General features: G+C 40.8%; 1 long non-coding RNA gene across 4 annotated transcripts in view; it reads left to right on the top strand.

Annotated features, from left to right (window-relative positions):
- LOC138764169 (uncharacterized) overlaps positions 1 to 12,578 on the top strand; it is a 100,427-nt gene that overhangs the window by 614 nt on the left and 87,235 nt on the right. The gene's annotated exons all lie outside the window — the stretch shown is intronic.

Raw genomic sequence — 12,578 nt, 5'->3', positions numbered from 1 at the left:
CCAGTTAAGCCCCGATACATACAGTGCATTGATTTTTATACCCTTGTTGTTTGCCCTTCCCCTTCTTATTAATACTGTTTTAATTGGTTAGTATTGCAAAAGCATTCTAAGTACAACTGCATTTTTAATTATCACGTTCGTTACGTACGCTGCGAACTCTACATACACTAAATTCTGTTTCTCACCCTTCTTATCAATCTTTTGTCTCCTGCATGTTTCTCACTATGACCATGAAAAGATATGTTTAAAAAAAAACATATCCAGCTGAACTTTTTGTCCTTGGCTGCTAGTAAGCTCCCTGTCCGTTCTGGCTTCCCTTTTTATGATTAATCATCACATTTTAACTTAAGCCATTTTAACCTAAATTCTCTATCTCTAACAATCCACCCCTTTCTCTCTTTAAAATGTGTGTATTATATATATATATATATATATATATATATGGGGATTTTAACTCAGGGAAGAGAAACGTATCATGATAAATTAATTTCGTGCTGAATTAAAATTCTAACGGGATCTCCCAGTTCCCCTGGTTGCATAGCCTGTTGGACCATGGAAATCACCAGGCTGCGTAGACAGGGAATAATACAGGGCAAAATAAGTATTACCACATACCCAGAATAATCCATTTGGGGATACTCCATATCCCCGTTCCCCCGCAGACCCAACAATTGGTTACATTAAAAGTTCCTGCAATTTTAGTTGCAAGATCTACAAAAAGGTTATCTCCCCCAACTGCATTACCGAAACTTTCATGGTTATTTGGATGGACTCGAACTAAGTCCGGCTGTCTTAAAGGGGCAGGCACTTTTGACTGTGGAGTGGAATTTCTTATTGGAACAGTACGCTGGTGTATGCAAAACCAGAGTCCATCAGGGCATGGTGGGCCTGAGTCACCCTTCCAACCGTTAAGAGGGAAAGGAGTGGTATTAGGAATCTGTATATAATGACCCATATTATTTCCTTCTTTTTCCACACAAGGGGTATATAGATGTTGAGTGGTATTTTCTGCCCAGCATTTCTCAGGGACTGAGGTATGGGAAATAAAATTACCCTCCTTTCTTCCCCAAATGCGGTTCTGAAACAGGACCACTGTGTCTCTGCATTTCTTACATTTCACACCTGATAAAGACATAGGCAAACTAAGAAAAATCAAAGAACATAACAATAACATTGTGAATCAAGTCTTTCTGCGAAATCGCAAGGTAAGAGGTTTTTCTCCAGGAACACAAGTCCAATCTGAGTTCGTATCAGGGTCCTGAGGCGCCTCTACAGGTCCCTTAAATCTGGATGCGTGTGTCCACCCCTTCTCTCTTGTTCGTGCTGCAGCCTCTGTAGTTAAGAGAACTTGGTATGGACCTTCCCACTGGGGCTGGAGTTTTTCAGTTTTCCAGGTCTTGATGAGAATCCAGTCTCCTGGTTCCACTTTGTGTAAAGAAAAGTCTAGAGGCGGTGTTTGTGCCAATAGTCCTCTCTTTCGTAAATCTGTAAGAGAGCGTGACAGTACCTGTAAATAGTTCCTAACAAATATATCCCCTTCCCCCAAGGTGGGACACCCCTCAACTGTACTCCAGAAGGGAAGTCCAAACATCATTTCATAAGGGGACAACCCTACATCTTTTCGTGGGGCAGTACGAATTCTCAATAAAGCCAGGGGCAGACACTTTATCCAAGGCATTTTAGTTTCCACCATTAATTTTGTCAATTGCATTTTTAGGGTTCCATTCATACGTTCAACCCTCCCTGAGCTTTGTGGATGCCAAGGGGTATGCAATTTCCAAGAGACCTGTAATGCATTACAAATCAATTGCTGGATTTTTGAACAAAAATGTGGACCCCTGTCTGAGTGTATAGAATCCATTATACCATATCTGGGGATTATCTGCTCTAGGAGGAGGCGAGCTACTGTAGAGGCTGTAGCATTTACTGTTGGGAAGGCTTCCACCCATCGGGTAAAGTGATCTATTACCACCAACAGATACTTCCATCTTTGGACCTGAGGTAACTCTGTGAAGTCGATCTGGATACTTTGAAAAGGGCGTATGGCTAATGGTTGACCTCCCATGGTCCCTGTCCTTATTATCTTCTTATTAATTTTTGTGCATAGGTGACAGTTCTGCACCTCCTGTTGGGCCAAGGTGTAGATTCCCTTACACACATATTCTCGAAGCACTGTGTCACATAAGGCTTGGGTGCCCCAGTGGCTCTGATGATGCAGGAGTTTTAAAATATTGTGAGTTATTTCTTTATTTAGAACCATTCTTCCATCTGGTGTCTTCCATGTTCCATCAGGCAGCTGGCTTGCGCCCAGCTGAGCCATGTCCTTTTCTTCCTTAGCAGTGAAAATGGGAGCCTTCTTTATGCCTTGCCTTATTGGGATTAAGGTCAGCAAACGGACTTCTCGTTGCATGGCTGCCCTTTTGGCTTCTTCATCAGCCAGTCTGTTTCCAATTGCTGTCGGGGTATCTCCCCTCTGATGACCTGGTATGTAGACCACTGCTATTTCCTGGGGTAATGTCAAGGCTTCTAAAGTCAGAGTAATCATCTGTTCGTGTGCCAATTCCTTTCCTCTTGATGTAATTAGACCACGCTCCTTCCAGATCTTACCAAAGGTATGCACTACCCCGTATGCGTATTTGGAATCAGTGTAAATCGTTCCAGTTTTCTCTGCCAGTATTCTGAGGGCTCTCTGCAAGGCATATAGTTCACAGGACTGTGCTGACCAGCTTCCGGGTAGTCTCGTGGATTCTACTACTTTCCAAGTATTTCCTTCTATTATAGCATACCCACTTCTTCTCATTCCGTCAACACATCTGGCGGAGCCGTCAATGTAGAATTCATATCCTTCTCCCAGAGGAGTATCGCAAAGATCTTCTCGGGTCTTGGTCTGAAGATCCGTCAACTCGACACAGTCGTGCTCCACCTCTCTCTCTGTTTCACTGCCGTATAAAAACTGAGCTGGGTTGCAGCTATTAATCTTTGCAAACTGTAGATCTTCTCCGACCATTAAAATGGTTTCATACTTTAATATGCGAGAATCAGTCAGCCATCGATGGGCAGTTTGTGTTAATAAAACACTCACAGAATGGGAGGTGTACACAGTCATCTTTCCTCCAAAAGTAAGTTTACGTGCTTCCTCTACCAACAGAGCAGCAGCCGCTACTCCCTGGATACATGTCGGCCATCCGCGAGACACTGGGTCCATCATTTTGGAAAGGAAAGCCACTGGGTGTCGCTGACCGCCTTTTTCCTGTGTTAAAACTCCCACAGCTGTTCCTTGGTTATGAGTGACAAATAGCTGGAAGGGCTGTTTTAAAGAGGGCAGAGTGAGTACCGGGGCTCGTGTCAGGCGATGCTTCAAGTCCTCAAACCATCCCTCCTCCTCCTGGGTCCATTTCAATGGATATTCATTTTCATTTGTCAGTTTTTCATACATAAACTTCACCAACGCTGAGTAGTCCTCTATCCATAACCTACAGTAACCTAAGGGTCCCAGGAATTGTCTTATTTCCTTCTTATTACGGGGTAACGGCATTCTAGTAATTCCCGCAATCCGTTCAGGGGTAATCCGTTTCTGTCCTTTACTTATCTGGTGTCCCAGATATACCACAGTTCTCTCAACGAACTGTAACTTGTTCCTGGACACCCGTAGACCCTTTTTCCCCAGATAATTCAAGAGTCTAATTGTATTTCCCCTCATTTCTTGTTCCTTGGGTCCTGATAATAGTAAATCGTCCACATACTGCATTAGTTGGGAATCATCAGATTGTGGATAGTCCACCAGGATTTGTTCTAGCATTTGTCCAAACAGGTTCAGAGATTCAGTGAACCCTTGGGGCAATACAGTCCACCGAAGCTGTCTCCGTCTACCTGTCCATGGATTTTCCCATTCAAACGCAAACATATCTCTACTTTCCTCTTCTAATGGACACGTCCAGAAGGCATCCTTCAAGTCGATAACACTAAACCACTCATGGTCTGGGGGAATCCGACTCATAATAGTATAGGGATTGGGCACCACTGGGTGGCGGGTCTGAACAATAGCATTCAAACTTCTTAGATCCTGAACTAGGCGATAGGATCCATCTGACTTTTTCACTGGGAGTATAGGGGTGTTATAAGGTGACATGCATTCTTCTAATAGTCCGTCTCATATTAGAGTCTCAATTACCAGCTGTAGCCCTTTTCTTCCTTCCAAAGAAATAGGATACTGACGTTTCCTTACCGGCTGATGACCTGGTATTAATGTGACATGTAAAGGTGGGATGTCCAGACCTCCTCGATTTCCCTCCTTATACCAGACTCTCTCGTCAATCTGCCGTTCATCCTCTTCCTTTAGAGCACAGAGGTGGACTCGCACTTCTCCGTCCACAGGGAGAGCACCCAAACCTAGGAGAGCCTGTAAGTCCCTTCCTAGGAGGTTAAATCCAGCCGACGGTAACAACAAGAGGTCTTGTACCCCTTCTCTTTCTTCCAGTTTCACTGTTACTTGGGGAATTATTGATACCATTCTGGGAGCCCCTTCTATCCCAGAAATTTTTAAATTACTTTTTACAGGTTCAGTCCCGATTGGCACAGTTATTACACTACTTCGTTCCGCTCCTGTGTCCACCATAAACACCACCTCTTCTCCCTTGGGACCAATTTTTAGTTTTACCAGGGGTTCCCTCTTATACTTGGTCCCCAACATTTGGAACCCCTGACCCCCCTAATCTTCTTCCATAAGTTCGAGGGCACGCAATTCCCTCTTGTATCGGGGGCATTCCCTCTTAAAGTGTCCTTCCTCATTGCAGTAATAGCACTTAACGAACCTCCGGGGTCTTCCCTCTCTTGGATATCTTGGATTGTTTAGAGGAAGGTTTTGTTTTCTTTCCCCTCTGGATTCGGCATTCATCTGTCGGATAGTCTGTACCATAACCTTTGTCGCCCTCTTTTGATCTTCTTCTTCTCTCTGCACATATACTTTTTGCGCCTTTTTTAACAGGTCGCTTAAGGGTTTTTCGCTCCAGTCCTCCTCCTTTTCTAGTTTCTTTCTAATGTCCTGCCATGATTTAGAAACAAATTCAATTCGAATAAGCTGTTCACCCATTGGTGTACTAGGGTCCACGCCCGCATACTGTTGGACATTCTTTCTCACCCTCTCCAAGAAATCAGTAGGGGACTCGTCTTTCCCCTGGTGGTTCCCAAATGCCTTGGTGAAATTGTGACCCTTTGGCACAGCCTCCCGTATCCCTTTAATTGTCCACTCTCTATATTGTCTCATACTTGCCAATCCCTCGGGTGTTCGTTTGTCCCACCTGGGTTCATTTAAGGGATATTTTTGTTCATGGGGTCTGGGGTCCCCAGGTTGTTCATATTCCCACATGAGGAGGGCAGCCCGTCGAATCATCTGCCTCTCCTGGGGTGAGAATAATGTTCCCATTATTGCCTGCATCTCTTCCCACGTATGTGTTTGGTCCCAGGAATTGGTCGAGCTGTTCGGCCAGTCCTATAGGATCTTCCAATAACTTTTTCATTTCTTTCTTAAATCCCCGCACCTCTGTACTAGTTAGGGGAACATTCACATATCCCGTTCCCCCTCCCGGTCCTCCCATAGGAACTTCCCTCAGGGGATTTAGGCTTACTGAAAACTTTGATGGTCCTGGACCAGTCTGGGATCTTGTCCAGGGTCAGTTTACCGGTGGAAGTTTAGGGTCCGACTCCCTTAATTCATTCTTTTTTTCCCGGCCCCTTTCGGGGCAGTCAGATTCATCACCTTTCCCCTCCGGTAATGAGCTTTCCTCGGGTGCAGTAGGCACCGGGGGAATATAAGGAGGGGGAAGGTTGTCCAGAGGTTCCCACTTCTTTTCTCCCGCTACCCTCAATTTAAAACATTCTGTTAAGGATCCTGGCCAGGGAACCCAACAAAATGCATATGCTGACTCTTCTTGATTCACCTTTGGTCTCGAATTTACATATATGTTTAATGCTTGTCTAATCCAATCCTCATCAGATCCAAATTTCGGCCACCAGACCGAGGAACCTTTAATAGGTTGTTTCGACCAAAGGAGACAATATTGAACCATCTTTTTCTTGTTTTTGTCTCGATATCTTTTACTATCCCAATTTTCAAACATTCTCCCCAAAGGGCTGTCAAGGGGAACTCCCAGGAATTGTCCTGAATTTTCAGATGAGCCCTTAGATTTTGATCCTCCCATTTTCCCACTTAGATCTGTTTATCGTTGCTGAGGACCCTCTCGTTCTGGACCCTACTCCCTTCTTCTCAGACGCCTCGTCGGAGGTACTGTCCCTCCTTCGGTTACCGCTGAGGTTTCCCTGGGGTTGACCCCTCTCTTCTCGGCACTTCGTCGGAGGTGCTGTCCCTCCTTCGGTTACCGCCGAGGTTTCCCTGGGGTCTATCCTAGAGTCCCACGACAGGGTCCTCACGCCACGACAAAAGCTCTATACCTGATCTATTACGTTAGGTTTTTTATCCAAACAGGTGTATCCCGTTACACCTGTTACCCAATCCCCACACCACAATCGTAAGTCGTCACTTACCGGTGTCTTCCCGGGGATTGAACCGTCACCCTTCTCCTCTCCGTCTTGTCGTGTCACCTTGTCCGGATACCACTCGCTCAAGCCGCCCGAAGCGACGAGCAAGGGACTAGGAGCCGCTGAACTCAGCGGGGTGCACCGCCTCCGATGTCCCTCTTCTCGCCTCCCCTCACGGCTGGAGTGTAGATCCCGGACGAGCCCCCATTTGTCAGAAATAAAACTTCTCACACATGAGTCTCTTTAAAAACTGATGACACGACAAGCTTTATTTACAAGTCTGCAGAGTTGGACTCAACTGGCTTCTCACCAGTTAAGCCCCGATACATACAGTGCATTGATTTTTATACCCTTGTTGTTTGCCCTTCCCCTTCTTATTAATACTGTTTTAATTGGTTAGTATTGCAAAAGCATTCTAAGTACAACTGCATTTTTAATTATCACGTTCGTTACGTACGCTGCGAACTCTACATACACTAAATTCTGTTTCTCACCCTTCTTATCAATCTTTTGTCTCCTGCATGTCTCTCACTATGACCATGAAAAGATATGTTTAAAAAAAAACATATCCAGCTGAACTTTTTGTCCTTGGCTGCTAGTAAGCTCCCTGTCCGTTCTGGCTTCCCTTTTTATGATTAATCATCACATTTTAACTTAAGCCATTTTAACCTAAATTCTCTATCTCTAACACCCATCAGCCTTCAACCTAAGAGTGTTCGAAAATCATTTCAACCTTTATTACATTGGACAACTGGTTGCCCATATTCAAGATTATTGTCATGTACACAAAAAAGCACAATTCCCCCCACCACCTTTGCCTTATAGAGGTACACAAAGAGGCACCCATGTGTCCAGTGCCCCAATCAAGATGAGAACAAGGCAAGAGAGTCCCTTCAAAGACATTTAAGTGTTCCTGGATCCCACCACCTCCATTGCTGCATACCTCCTGTGCAGCCTCTGTGGCCACATGGCCCCTGTCCAGGCCAACCGTGAACCATTTCTCAAAATCTTACAAACCTCCCTATAAACCATGCAATTTTGGAACAGGAATTTTGAGCCTGTTCCACCATCAGAATATGGCCAATCTGATTGAAACGTTAACTCCCTTTCCAGTCATATCACACCTTTGACAACAATCTATCTGCCTCTGTGTTGAACTATTCAAAAACTATTTGAGTTAGAGAGTTCAAAAAATACGGGGAAGTAGGAGTAGGTCATCCTCGTGCTCCATCATTCAACATGATCAAGGTTGATCTATGGCTTGTTTCTGTTTTGTGCCAATTTCTCACAACAAAAAAAACCTTTTTTTAAGTATTTACCTATCTCCACATTAAATATATGTAATGATCTGGCCTCCATCATTCTCAAAGAATTCCAGAGATTCACCATCTTCTGAGAGAAGAAATTTATATGTACCTCATTTTTAAATAACCATTACTTTATTTTGTAGCTATATCGTCTTGTAATTGGCTGTTTTCCAATGTAATGGCACCCTCCTGGAATTTAGGAAAATTTGAAAAAAGAGCATCAACCAACGGGTCCATTAGCTGTATAGTGAGTTTCTTTAAACCCTTTGGTGAAGATCATCAGATCCCAGCAATTTGCCTGCCTGTAGATCTGTGTTTTTCTCCAATTTCCTCCCTTTTATTTGTAATTATCCCGTTGTTCATCTATTATCGTAGGGATGCTTGCAGTGAAACTAAGCTGTAGACCAATGGAAAAAAAATGATTTAACATAACTGCCATTTAAGTTAAAGTTTATTCAATTGTAAAGTACTACTGGACAAAATGGCATTCTTTGGTTTTCGGTGCAAATACATGCAAACACATATAAAGACATAGTACACATATTTATAAGTGATTTATATGCTGTGTGTGTGTGTGTGTGTGTGTGTGTGTATACATATATATATATATATATATATAAAATATTGTTACATAATAGTAAATCCTCAGAGGGATTGTATGAGCAGTATATCAGTCATTCAGCAATCTCTCTGCCTCTGGGAAGAAGCTGTTTTTCAGCCTGGTTGTTCTGGCTCTGATACTTTGGTATCTCTTTCCTGATGGGAGCACCTTGAAGATGTTATGTGTGGGGTGGTAGTGGTCCTTAATGATTTTCTGAGCCCTTTTCAGACAACAATCCCGGTAGATCGAGTTATTGGTGGGGGAGGGAGACCCCAGTAATCCTCCCTGCTGTTCTTATGGTCCTGTGGATTGACTTCCGATCCAATACACTTCAGGAACCATACTTCACTGTGATGCAGCTAGAAAGGAAGCATTCTATAGAGCTCCTGAAAAAGTTGGCAGGATGGTGTCCAGTAGCCTTTCCCATCTCATTCTTCTCAGCAATCACAGTCGCTGTTGTGACTTACAGACAAGTGAGGAGATGTGTGTCCAGGATAGGTCATTTAAATGGACTCCGGGGAACTTGGTGCTCTCTACTGTCTCCACTACAGAGTTATTGATGTGTAGTGGAGGGTGGTTGTCCTTATGTAGCATGATCAATAACCACAAGCAGACTCAAAGCGAGTGATTAAAGGCCTTAATATTCTGAAACATCAGGTATGTCTCCACATACTGCTGGCACGGATCTAAGGCTGTTATGGAGTGAGGAGACGAGGGCTATCAGCCTTTATTGGAAATCTTATGGGGAGGAGTTAGAGGGTTGGAGGCGGGCCAGCCTGTACAATCGTGTGAGGTCACACCTGCACTACTGTGTTCCACCACACCCTGGTCCTCCTGAAATCCACAGTTATGCACATTGAGACTCACGTTGTTATTCTCGCACCATTGCACGAGATTTTTCACCCTTCTCTGTAGTCCAACTCATTATTGTTTGTTTCCTGTCACCAGACTCATCCTCTCAGTGTCTCACACCTACCTCAGCTGACTTCTTTCTATTCATACATCCAAAGAAACTCTTATTCTTTGTTTTGATATTCCATGCAAGTTTTCTCTCAAACTCAAAAATTTTTCATTCCAGGGATGTGGACTTTTATTTGTTTATGTTGCCAAAGTGATTGAGTTTTTGGAAGACAGGTGGATGTGGTGACTTGGGTATTTGCAGAAAATCAGGTGAAACTTTGCTTCAGAGTTTGTCACCTCAGAAAAGATTAGGATACTTAAGTGATGAAGCATTGTGACAACTGATGCCAAAATAGTTAAAAATTATTCTGAATTCCTTAACAAAGATAACTGTCTCCTATTATAATTTTTAGTTGCAGGGGTCCTTATGCTCTAACTTAATATCATAGAATTCAAAAGTAAAATTAGAATAAGAATGAACCATTATTTCAAAATACAATGGCAAATTAAATAGAATATTTTATTCAATAATTGCATAGCTTCAAATTTCAGATTTATTGACAGAGTATATTCATAACTTCAGATTCAACCCTGAGATTATTTTTTCCTATGGGCGAGGCAGAATTACCACTTATTGGTAGTGTTAAAAAAAGGTACTAAAATTACACATGTAAACAAATAAGAAAATGTAAACTGTGGAAAACAAATTTAAAAAAGTCAGTAAAGTGCAAAAATAAAAGCCTTTAAATGAGTCCCTGATTGAGTTGGTTGTTGAGGAGTCTGATGCTGGAGGGTAGCAGCTGTTCCTGAACCTGGAAGTGTGTGCGTCTTGTGGCATCTCTACCTCTTTACTGTTGTTAGCAGTGAGAACAGAGCATGTGCTGGGCCATGTGGATCCTTGATGATTGGTGCTGCTCTCCAAATGGCAGTGTTCCCTGTAGATACTCTCGATGGTGGGTAAGGTTTTACCTGTGATGTCCTGGGCTGTTTGACTACCTTTTGGAGACCTTTACGCTCATGGGTAATTGGTGGCTCCATACCAGACCATGATGCAGCTGATCAGCACACTTTCCACCACACCTTTGTAGAAATTTGCCAGAGTTTCTGATGTCATACCAAACCTCTGCAAACACCTGAGGAAGTCAAGGTGCTGAAGTGCTTTCTTCATGATGCCATTAGTGTGCTGGGATCAAGAAAGATCCTCTAAGATAGTGACTTCCAAGAATTTAAATTTGCTCACCCTCTCATTTGTTTATCTCATAATTTTCATAAGTAATTTAAAATATCCATTAGAAATGTTTGTAACTGCAGTAATGACAATCTGAGATGGAATGAAGAGAAATGGAAGCTCCAATATTCCTCACTGATGTTTAAGACAAAATGAAGAAATGACAATTTAATTCATGTGTTCTTTAATGTATATAAACTAAAAATGTTACTTAGGTAATTTATTTAACATCTGGCTGTAAATTTTTTAAAAAATGATGTTGAAGATTCAGTAAATTATTTGTTAAAACTTAAAAAAGAAAATGTCAAATCGGAAACTTCTAAAACTCAGCTGAAATATGACTCCTCTATTTAATTTACACCAGATGTGAGATAAGTGCATAGATTATTAACTTCAATCATTTTGTTACTTTTTAAAAAATAAAAATAATATAATTTTCTTTCAAATATATAGTATCTATTTGCTGCTAAATTTGTGCAGCAACTCTACAATTTTGTTGCTCTATCTGTCATTGGTATTAAAGTTATGTATGAGTTCTTTTGATATAGATGTAATGTTACATATGTTCATATTGATTTATATACTAAAGTAAATTGGTTAAAATATATTAGTATCATTAAATTTATTGTAGAATTTTTGTTGAACAAAATTACTCAATAATTTTAGGACATTATTGCTTGGACATGTGCCACAAGATGGCAATGTAAGTTTTCTATTGTTTCAAGCTGCAAGAACCTTGAGTTGAAGAAACTTAGAGCAATTAAAAAATGACACTAATTAATATTGTGAAATTAATATCTCAAATGATTTGCACTTTAAACTGGTTTTTAAAATAATTAAATAAATCATGATTGCCTTAAGGTCTATTTTATGCCCATGAAGTACAATATGCAAAGGTTTTATTCTGCATGTTAGCTGCAGATATGCAAAACCTTACTAATTTTCTAAACAAACTTCTATCACGTTTTTTACAGTCACTGACATATGCTGGCCACACTTTTATTTATTTTTAAAATATTTTAATTGAGTTTAACGAAAACCCTTTACACAAGGTATACTAATGATAACAAATCATATCATATACATATCACATATCAATTGTAAATTAGAAGTATTACCATAATTATTACACAATTTATTTCATTCAGGACATCAAAATGTACAATAATAATAATTAAACAATTAAATCATTGCTCATACTATGTACAAAAATATTGAATGCAAAAATTATACAAATACATATGATATTTTATACTTCTCTGATATGATAATGTTGTTATATCGGTTACACATAGGATATTTTATACTTCTCTGATATGGTAATGTTATATGTGTATGATATGATCTTTAGTTAAAACCCCCCTTTATTTATTTGTCTTCATAATAAAAAGGAAAATAAATCCCTACTAATCTACCCCCTCCCTCTAAAGAAAGTTATCTGTATATATTGTAATATGAATCAAATAACAGTGCCCAGACACCAGACGTGGAATCCCTGGAGCATCCATATCACTTAACACCTCAGTTTATGATAATAATCTATGAATGGTCCCTACATTTTATCAAATTTAGGCTTTGCATCTTTACTATTATATCTTTTTTTCCCCAAACGATTGAATGTGAGGAGCTGAAACATTATCTTTCCACTTCATCAAAATTGATCATCTAGCTATCAATAAAGCAAAAGCTAAGATTCTCTTCTGGGTTGAGGCCAGAGATATATACTCTTCTAGAGAAAAACCAAATAAACTAATCAAAGGGAATGGTTCTAATTTAGTATTAAGAATTGTTGATAAAGTTTGGAAATTCTCTTTCCAAAAATGTTCTAGTTCGGACACTCCCAAAACATATGAATCAATGAAGCTTCAAAAATTTTACACTTATCACATAATGGATCCATATCAAGATAAAACTGAGATCCTTTAACTTGAGACATTAGTATTCTGTGCACCACCTTCAATTGCAACAAAGTCATGGACAAAATGAAGATTCATTGATCAAATTAAGA

Source organism: Narcine bancroftii, chromosome 5 (genome assembly GCF_036971445.1).
Source record: "Narcine bancroftii isolate sNarBan1 chromosome 5, sNarBan1.hap1, whole genome shotgun sequence".
Taxonomy (NCBI): domain Eukaryota; kingdom Metazoa; phylum Chordata; class Chondrichthyes; order Torpediniformes; family Narcinidae; genus Narcine; species Narcine bancroftii.
This window is presented reverse-complemented; position numbering and strand designations above follow the sequence as displayed.